The sequence below is a fragment of the Tupaia chinensis genome, unplaced genomic scaffold (genome assembly GCF_000334495.1).
Source record: "Tupaia chinensis unplaced genomic scaffold, TupChi_1.0 Scaffold148049_1, whole genome shotgun sequence".
NCBI lineage: Eukaryota > Metazoa > Chordata > Mammalia > Scandentia > Tupaiidae > Tupaia > Tupaia belangeri.
In genome coordinates, this window is record NW_006207899.1 from 1239847 (window position 1) to 1249858 (window position 10012).

Genomic DNA, 10012 nt, shown 5'->3' on the forward strand with positions numbered 1-10012 from the left:
ACTGTCCTCTTTGTTATTCCTCGACCTGCAGCGAGGCAGTGATAGCCACGCCATAGCAGCCATTCTGTAACCATGAGATTATGAGGAACCTTTTAGTAAGGCTGGAGCCCAAAACTGAAAGGAGACTCTGTGGCCCCTGATGGTAGTAGGAGCTGCCTCTCGGGACCTGTATTACCTGTCTCCAGATTTCTAAAAGGTCAAAGGAGACTCTACATGGCTAAAGTGAACTTCGCCCTTCTATTGGCCCAGAGATCTTTAACAGCAGAAGTCAAGGAAGAGCTTGATCACAGAAATGAATGTTCTGTTACAGCATAGGCTAAATCCATTAAGTGTTAAGTGGGAAACCTAGAATTCTGTAAGTAGTAAAGTAGTAAATGTCTAAAAGAGCCTAGAACAGTGCCTGATATGTGGTAAAAACTATGTGTTTACTATCTTTATTATTGTCATTGTCATTGTTATTATCACAGAAACCTGCTACTGCTTCAAGTTAATTGATGTTCTTTTTAAAATTCAATCTCTTATAAATTAAAAAAATTAATACATAGTATATATTTTCCTTTAAAAAGGAAAAAATAGCTAATATAGTATCTGAAGATAATTACCATTAACAGTTGGGTCTATATGCTTAGTTTCTCAAAAAAATCATGTCATGCTATATTTACTAATTTACCAACTGCTTTGATTTTTTTCTTAATAACTATGATATTGCTGTTGTATTTTTAATATTTTTCCTTTTATAGTCTAAACATTGTCCTATTGGCTATAATGTATCTTTAAATTTTATGAGATATTAGAAAATGTATACTTTTTCACTTAGAAAAAAACATTTGGCTAGATTTAGCAAGATTTTCTTTTATTTATTGTATCTAATCTTTTATACTTTTAGAAATTCCTTCTTTTTTAAATATGTGAAATGTTTTTTATTGGGTTATAGAACTGCTTAATAAATTATTCCTTAGACCTGCCTTTGAGGTTCAGCTGTGTCTGCTTCTCCTGACCCATATATATGTACATATTAAATTTTGGCCAGAGGGCATGAAAGACAGAGAAAAGCAAAGTGAGAAAGCACTCTCTATGAGGGATGGTCGCTCCACAATCTCTTCTTCTCCATTAATACCTCCTTCTGGGATTTTGAACAGGTGCACACATGTGGCAGGTATGTTTTTTAAGCCTCTGGGTCCAGGACTTGAACTACACTGTTGGCCATGTGGAATTCTGATGCTTCAACCATCACACCACCAGCTAGTCGACCCTAGACTTACATTCCACCTTTAAATAGTCTCAATATTATTGGAACACACTAACCAACACTCATGTCTTTTGTCTCAAATGTAATGTAAGCTAATTTATTCAAAATATGGAACTTTCTCATGCTAGGAGCTTACAAGTGAAGGAAGTTTTTAGACTATGAACATGCTGCCTGGAAGAGTGAGTGTCTCAAAAGTTTAGAACAGTCTCTAGTCAATACACAAACCCTAACGGCGTTTGGCCGTCTGTTTAGTAAGTTACAGTAATATAGATATTTCTCAAATTAGGGCTAATATATTACCTAATGTATCTAGAGACACTGTCAATTGACAGTGAATACATTTTAGTATCATTATCTTGAAACCACGTTTGTATTCTTTTTGATAGAGAGATTGTATATTTGCGGTAAAACAATACAATTATTGTATATCATAATAGGTCCTGTAATTTAAGTGAAATTAGAAGTAAAAAGTTCTATAGGAATAGAAAATAACGTATAAAAGGACTTTGTCTAGGAGTGTGTTCTAATTTTTCTACAAAGAATATTTGCTGGATACTCCACTCTTCTTAAAAAAATAACTTCTATAGAATATTTAATTGCATTTGACTCTAAGTTCTGTTTGTGTGTGTGCCCATGTGTGCATGTGTAAATCACAGTGTGGTGCAATTCTAAACAACTTCTAAGAAACAGAAGTTAATTAGACAGTGGGGAGAGGGTGGTTAAAGCAGCTGGATCCTACATGGCCAAATGCATGATTCGAGTCTAGGACCTGGCAGCTTGAAGAACTCACCAGGCATATGTGTGTATGTGTGCAAAATCCCAAGAGGAAAACAAAGAAGAGGGGATTGTGGTGTGACCATCCCCATGGGTTGTTTTATCACTTTTCCACTCTGTCTCTGTCGCTGTATCTCTCTCTGTCCTCTCTGTCTCTCTCCAGTGTGTACACATGTCCTATAGCAAATTTTGGGAAAAGAAATAGAAACTAATAAGGAGTTGGGTCAAATTCTAGGGTGAATTATGCATGAAAAAGGACTGTTATGGAGCTCATTGTCTAATCAAAATGCAAAGATAGAAGTACATATTTTCTTTTCTTACAGAAATTAGATTTTTATATGACATAGATAGTATTACATTACTTAATCTCAAATGACTACAAGAGACTGAAGAAAAAAACAGCATTTGATTTTTTTTTTTTGGTTTATAAAGTTAAGTGATCTAATTTAATTTGCTCATTTGAATGAAAGACATTGGAATAGTCCTATAAGCTAAGATTCTGCTAATAAATGAAGAATTCTGCAGAAATAGAATATATTTCTATTTATCTCTGTAGAAGGCACAGGTTCGCTAAAGGCTTTGTGAAAACAATTCTAATGACCATGATTATATTTGTTAAATATAATCTGCATGTGATGGGTGCATTGATGTGTGAGGTCTATTTCACTTTAAAATTTTGTTCCAAGTTATTTCTCAATGAAGTTTGGCATTTTCGAAGTTGTTTGAGAAAAAGAATTTTCTAGTTGTTCTTCAGTGTTACTGAAACAGAGTGTTGACATTATTTTAGACTCCTTAAATTACAAACGAACTGCTGTGCCATCTGTGCAAGTGAATGCACAAAAATACATGAGATCATTTGCTACAAATTAAACGAATTTATATTCTTTCAACCAGATATTAACTATGTTTCAGCTATGAGAAACTGAAATTTAGACTTAGACTGTGTTTCAACAGCTTAACAAGAATGACCCAAAGTAGTAAGACAACTTCCAAAACAGTCTTAGTGTAGATTTTAAAACATGAAGGCTTTGGCACAATGACTCTTGGAAGAGGTGATGGGGGAGAAAAATAGCTTATTCTCAAATGCTCCAATCCTGGCATGCTCAAAGCTCATCTTTGAGAGCCTTAAAGGGCTGGAAGTCAGTGGATGTTGTACTTGTGAACATTTAAGTCCATCCAGTGGCTATTGTAAACAAGGTTACCAAAAGGGTTTTGGGGGATTAAAAAGGTGGAAGAGCAAATGGCCATAGAATGAAGAAAGGAATGAATAGGAAGTAGAAATGAGCCACAAGGCGGATTTGGGTTATGCTGTCATTTCTAAGGGAATTTCACTGATTTCCTTCAACAGTTGTTGAACAGCCTCACACTGCTATGTGCCGCGAAGGATCTAGCTATGCTATCTTGTGTATACCTAGGGTGGTCTGTGACTATTTAAATAAAATTTTCTTTATTCATGAGACAGTGCATGAGAGAGACTGGAGCATCCTTCAGAAGGGGTTTGGTGATGCCGTAATTCGCTTCCTCCAATACTCTAGCCAGAAGTCCCCAACCCTGGGTGCCAGTCTGTAGCCTTTGTCATTTCCTGTCCCCTGACCCACACCATGCAGGCGAGTTGCGTGGACGGTGGTGGTGGTGAAGGAAGTGGAACGCCAATGAGGCTGTGTTTGTGCTTGCAGCTGCTCCCCATCACTTGCATTACCACAAGGGCTCTGCTTCCTATCAGATCAGCTGCAGTACTGGATTCTCTATGGGAGACGAACCCTATTGTTGTGTGACTGTTTCATTGTATGTTGTGATATGGCAATGGTGGAAATGGGGTGCATAGTGGATGTGGTACACTTGAGTCACTCTGGGACAAGTCCCCTGCCTGCCCCCATTCACAGACAGATTGTCTTCTACAAGAGTGGTCCCTGGGACCAGGAAGGTTGGGGATCACTGCTCTAGCTTCTCAGTTCTTGAGTGTTCACGCATGGGTCTGGCGCGCTTCAGGCTGACTGTACCAGTGGGATTGAACCATGACTGCCATGTGGGATTTAGCGTCTCCTGAGCAGTGTATTAGTGCTGTGCCACAGAGCCATCCAAAATTTAAATTTTAATGAATTCAGATAAAATAAAAGTAAAGTTCATTTCCTCAACCACACTGGCCACATTTCAAGTGCTGAACAGACACAATGTGGCTAGAAGCTCCCACATTGGACAGTGTGGCTATAAAACATTTATGTCACAGCAGAAAGTTCTGTGGGAGAATGCTGACAGAAGAGTTGAAGATGTCCTGGTATTTTCACGGTGGTAATCCATTTGAAGAGATTCTGTAAATAAATAGCTGCAACACCAAGCAGTGTATAATATGAGCTCTTTAGGTTTTAGTCAAAACAATAGAGTTCAGAGAAGGGAAGATCAAACCACATACAGTGATCGGAATGGTGTCACAAGAAAAGAATTTGAAATTAGGACTGAAGGATGAGTCTGAGTTTAGCACTTGTTTTAACTTGGTCCGTTGTATCAAAATGCCATGAATGGTGTGACTTACCAACAGACATTTATTTCACGTGGTTCTGGAGGTTGGAAAGTCCAAAGCAGGCAGTGTCAGGTGAGAGCTTGTAGATGGCCACATTCTCAGTGTATTTGCATATGCTGGAGAGGGAGACAGAAAAAGAGGATGCAAAGTCTCTTGCCTCTGTTCTTATAATGGCACTAATCCCATTCATGAGGGCGCCACCCTCACACCTCCTCTAACTCTGTTCTCATAGACTCCACCTTTTAACACCATCACATTAGAGGTTGTGGTTTCAATACACAAATTTTGGGGAAATATAAGCACTCAGTTCATGATAGCAGTACAGACGAGTAAAAAAAGTATTCTTTACAAAAATGAAGACATGAATTCAGGGGAGGAAGTGGGAGGAAAGTCACCTGAAGACATTGAAATTCTGAGTGTAAAAATCCTTGAAGTCTCAGAGTTTGGTCTTTTCTTTACTGAAGAGATTGGGAAACCACAAACATTTCTGAGTAGGAAATGTGATCCAAGTGTTATTTCAGGAAGACATATCTGGCAGCGATGTGCAGGCTAGATTGGGTGGAGAGTGAGGAAGTTGATAGACCATATTAAAGCATGTTGAAAATCGGCCATATGAGCAGTTGTAAGGACCTGAACTTGAATATTAGCAACTTATTTTGGACACATACTATAGTGAACCTTGAATAAAATAAGCTTCTCTTGTAGCAGTATTCTTAGAAAACCAGGTTTTAGTATTTTCCTAAATGACTGATTTTTTTTACTATAAAAAAATAATTATCTTCATAGACTGAGGGATAGAGATTGCCCATAATTCATATCAGAGCAATAGGGGGTGCTCGGGGACAAAAATGTAAGATTGGATGGAAATGAAGAATATAGAAATAATTCAGCCTGAAGAGAGAGAAGAGACAGTTTTTTTTTTTTAATAATTTTTTTTTTTTTGGAGAGGTTTTTGCTATAGGGTGCGTGTGCTCGCCAGACAGACAGAGACAGAAAGCGAGAAATTACCCCCCAGGGGGGATGGCCACGCCGCAATCCCTTCTCCTCCATTCTCCTCTCGGGATCTTGGGCACGCACGCACACATGCCCAACGTGAGTTTTAAGCCACTGGGTCCAGGATGGGAACCGTGGTCGACTACGTGGGAGTCCAGCGACATAGCCATTACACTAACTGCTGGTCCCAAAGAGACAGTTTTACAGTGGGAATCATTTGAATGATTTAGTGAGTTGAGGAACCTACATCTTAAAAACATCCCCTTCAGTGCTAGTTCTGCTTAAACAGTAGTGAAGTGGAATTGGCTAACACTATCTCACTCATAAGATACCATGGTTTGCATCTCTTCTCAATTTTGTTTTTGGCAAAGTCTCATAGTGTATTTACACCACAGAAATTGGCAAACTGTAAATCAGGACTTTCCCACTTCCAACTGTGCCCACTGAGTTACGTTAACCACTGTGCCCAAAGGAACCACACAGATTGGCTTGATCACTTCTTTAAAAAAAACAAGGCTAGAAACTGAAGACACTTTTATGTCTGAGCAGTAATACCAGGGCCAAGGGAGCCTAGAGTTCCTAGTACTAGATATACAGTGAACCTTCAGTATTTTGTAATGTCATATACAATTTAAGTTACATATACAACTGCTTCAAATGTACTATTTTTAATTTATTCCTTTTTTGCTTTGCCATGGAGTCATCCAGGGGTCAACAAAGAGAGCGGATACTTCTTCTTGATTTCTCTGTACAAATTTTGTGAAGCTAGAATCATGATTTATAAACAAGAAAGCTGTTTGCAAAGTTCTACTCTTACTAATTCGTGTGCATAGCATGTTACCCTTTAAGTTTAGAGAATAAGGAACCAGCAGTTAGAGTAATGGCTATGTCACTGAACTCCCATGTAGCCGACCGTGGTTTGAGTCCCGGACCCGGTAGCTTAAACTCACAGTGGGTGCGTGTGTGTGCGTGCCCAAAATCCTGAGAGGAGAATGGAGGAGAAGGGATTGCATCGTTGCTATCCCCCCAGGGGGTGATTTCTCGCTTTCTGTCTCTCTGTCTTTCTGGTGAGCGCACAACCCCTATAGCAAAAACTTCTCCAAAAAAAAAAAAAAAGTTTCGAGAATAAAAGTCTTTTTTCCCCCTCTTTTAATGAGCTTAGGCACCTCCATAACCGTGTACTTTTCCTACAGCAGAGAGGTGTGTGGGACCTATTGTGGTTGCCGTTTTACTGCAACTACTCCTTACCCTGAGCTGAGTGTTTATTATGCACCTGCTACTTTCCCTGCATTTTCCCAAGAACTTTTCCTGCACTGTCTCATTAAATCCTCATTGCCATCCTTTTAGTTGGAAACTATTATGCCCACTTGCCAAATGAAAAAAAGATGAGAAAAATGAAGAAACTTGTTCTAAGCCATGTAAGTGGTTGAGCTAGGATGCCATTTCAAATCTCTGATCCTGTAATACTAATCTTCAAACATTAAGCTGCCTTTCAGGGAGGAAAAACTTTTCTGACGGTGACACAGGCTTCTGGGAGTTATCCTCTCCAGTAAGTAGAGAATGGCCAGCCTGAGGGCTCAGGGATCAGGAATGAAGCTTTTGTAGGGTGTGCCCTGGACAGTGTGTTACTATCACTTTTATGAGCTCATGGGGAGAATAGGGCTAAGGTACACATTGACACACAGGGGCCCTTGTGTTGAGGTCTTACATCCCTCGAAACCTTACAGGTGATGAAGGGATTCAGTAGTTCTAATAAAATGCTAGTGAGAATTCCCAGATTGAGTAAAGGTCCCCAGATTGAGGAAAATCTGTGGCCAAATTTTTCCAAGTCTTGCCTGATTCCAAAGCTCTGCTGTTTCAACCTAACAACAAAAACTATTCAGGTATTTCTGAGATTTGTTACGTAGAAAAGAATAACTTCTGAGATGTACCCTACATATATTGTGGTGGAAAAAGGTGCACTCTGTGAATACCCACAATATTACAGCATGGGTAAATGACTCTTGGGTCAAAAATGTGCGAAACATGCTTGCAAAAGGATCTAATTACAATAGCAAATTAGGTTTGAGGAAATAATGCCATTTCATGAATTGGGTGGGTAACGTAACAAAACGGTCTGCTTTGAGAGTGTCATGTTTGTGTCTGTTGATGCTTGGGCATGGACGTGCATCTATTATAGTAGCTGGGTAAAATAACCAGAGGGTATGGAAATTCCTGCCTAGACTTGGGTTTTTCGACATACGGCCTTTATTCTCAGCACCCGTGCACATGAGAAACTGTAGCTCAGGCGTGGACTTGGCAGGCAGCACTTGTTCATGTTTTCCTAAACACTCTTCCTTTCTCTGCAATTGTACGGATTTGGGAAGCACCAAGCAGCCTCACACTCGCCTCTCAAGCTTCCGAAGGGTATTGAAGACTTGTTTGGAGCACATAATTTATGCCATGCTGAAAAATAGCCGAGACTGTAATGGTGCCCAGAGGATCCGAGTTCTCTGAAGCCCAGGATCACATTAATATGCAGTATTTCATTTACAACCCCCTTCTAAGTAGGTTTGAGAGGATAATGCCTTGTTTGAATAATAATATAGCACATTTTACTATTCAAAGTGCTTTCATATAAATCATCCATCTCATTTTATTTTTGAAACAATGAGGGAGATAAGGCCAGGATTATTACCTACAGGGACTCAAAAGCTCAGAAAGGTCAAGTGATTTACTCAAAGTCACATTGCAAATTCTCAACAAAACTGAGATTAAGATCTGATTCTTTATTCTCAGCTCACTTGGGCTTTTCTGAAAGAACGGTAGTGCCCACAGCTTCATGGATAGAATACTGAAATCCTCAGGCATGGCCTCGTGCCTCTGCTGTGTCCAATTCGTGCGCTTTTCGCATCATTTACATTTTGTGGCCATACAAAATGGCAGGGAATTTTGCAGAAAACTTTTTCACTTCAACTTTTCCCTTAGGAAATAGTGTTAAAAATACAATCTGAAAGCATATCATTTTCTTAACTAAATTTACAAAGTTGGATGCAAATTGCATATAATGACAGTGATTCTTGGTATTTGTTTTTCATCCTTATGTTATGAATTTTATATGAGGCAATTAATGGGAAAGTACTTGGGAATTTCTGAAGCATTACAATAGTAAGCATTTAAGTGATCAGTACTGTAAGTGTTGGAAATTATTTCCGTTTGAACTTGTTAGAAACGGCATTTTGACTTACTGCAATATGCTCAGTTTCTTTTTTTTAAATTTCATTTGAAAATTTCAATACATTTTAATTATGTTACATCATTCATAATATGATACTATATATCTGTATATATGTATATAGCCTAGAGGTTTATAGTGTAGCAGTTTTTTTTCTTGCACAGATTTTTTTTTTCTCACTTGGGGGGTTCATGTGATTGCCAGAGAGAGTCAGAGAAAGAGAGATGGAAAAAGCACTCCTTAGTCACACCACGATCACTTTTGCTCCATTTTTTTCATCTTGTTGGGATTTGAGGCACGCATGCACATACACCTGGTGTGTTGTTCAAGCCACTGGGTCTGGGATTTGAACTGTGGTTGACCATGTGGGATCCAGCTCACTTAGCCACTATGCTACTGGACCTAACCTTGTTATGTTTTCACTTTCAATAATTTCCTGTTCTACTTGCATTACCCCCACACCCAGTGACTCAAAATAATAATGTATTTATTCATCTTTTATGTTTCTTATCTTGTTAATATAAATGCAAATAAATATACATATTATGTACATATATGTGTATACCTGTATGCATGCATAATAGGTATGATTTTTATCATTATTTTCTTACTAAACTTTTCTGCAACTTATTTGCTCTTTTACCAATGTCAGTGAAAATTCTCCTGGCATATCAGATGGTCTAGGTCTATTGTCTCAAGTGGCTGCATGATATTCTGTGGTAAGGACATTCCACATGACTTTAACCATTTGCTTATCAATAGGCATTTATTTGTTTCCACTCTGTTCCTTTTTGCACTTAAAACAATTCTGTATGAAATATATTCAGACAACATTGCTTACAATACTGTTTTTCTTTTTTTTTTTTTGGAGAGGTTTTTGCTATAGGGTGCGTGCACTCGCCAGAAAGACAGAGAGAGAGACATAGAGACAGAAAACGAGAAATCACCCCCCAGGGGGGATGGTCACGCCGCAATCCCTTCTCCTCCATTCTTCTCTCGGGATCTTGGTCACGCACGCATATGCGCCCGGCATGAGTTTTAAGCCACCGGGTCCAGGACGTGAACCGTGGTCAACCATGTGGGAGTCCAGTGACATAGCCATTACGCTAACTGCTGGTTCCCTGTTTTTCTTTTCATAGAATGACAACAGTGAGAACTCTTGATATTAGTATATTTAACTTAATAAATTTGTTATTTTGCTTTCTAAAAATGATTATAGCTCTTAACACTTCATGTTTCCACCAACACTGTGTGGGGATTTTCA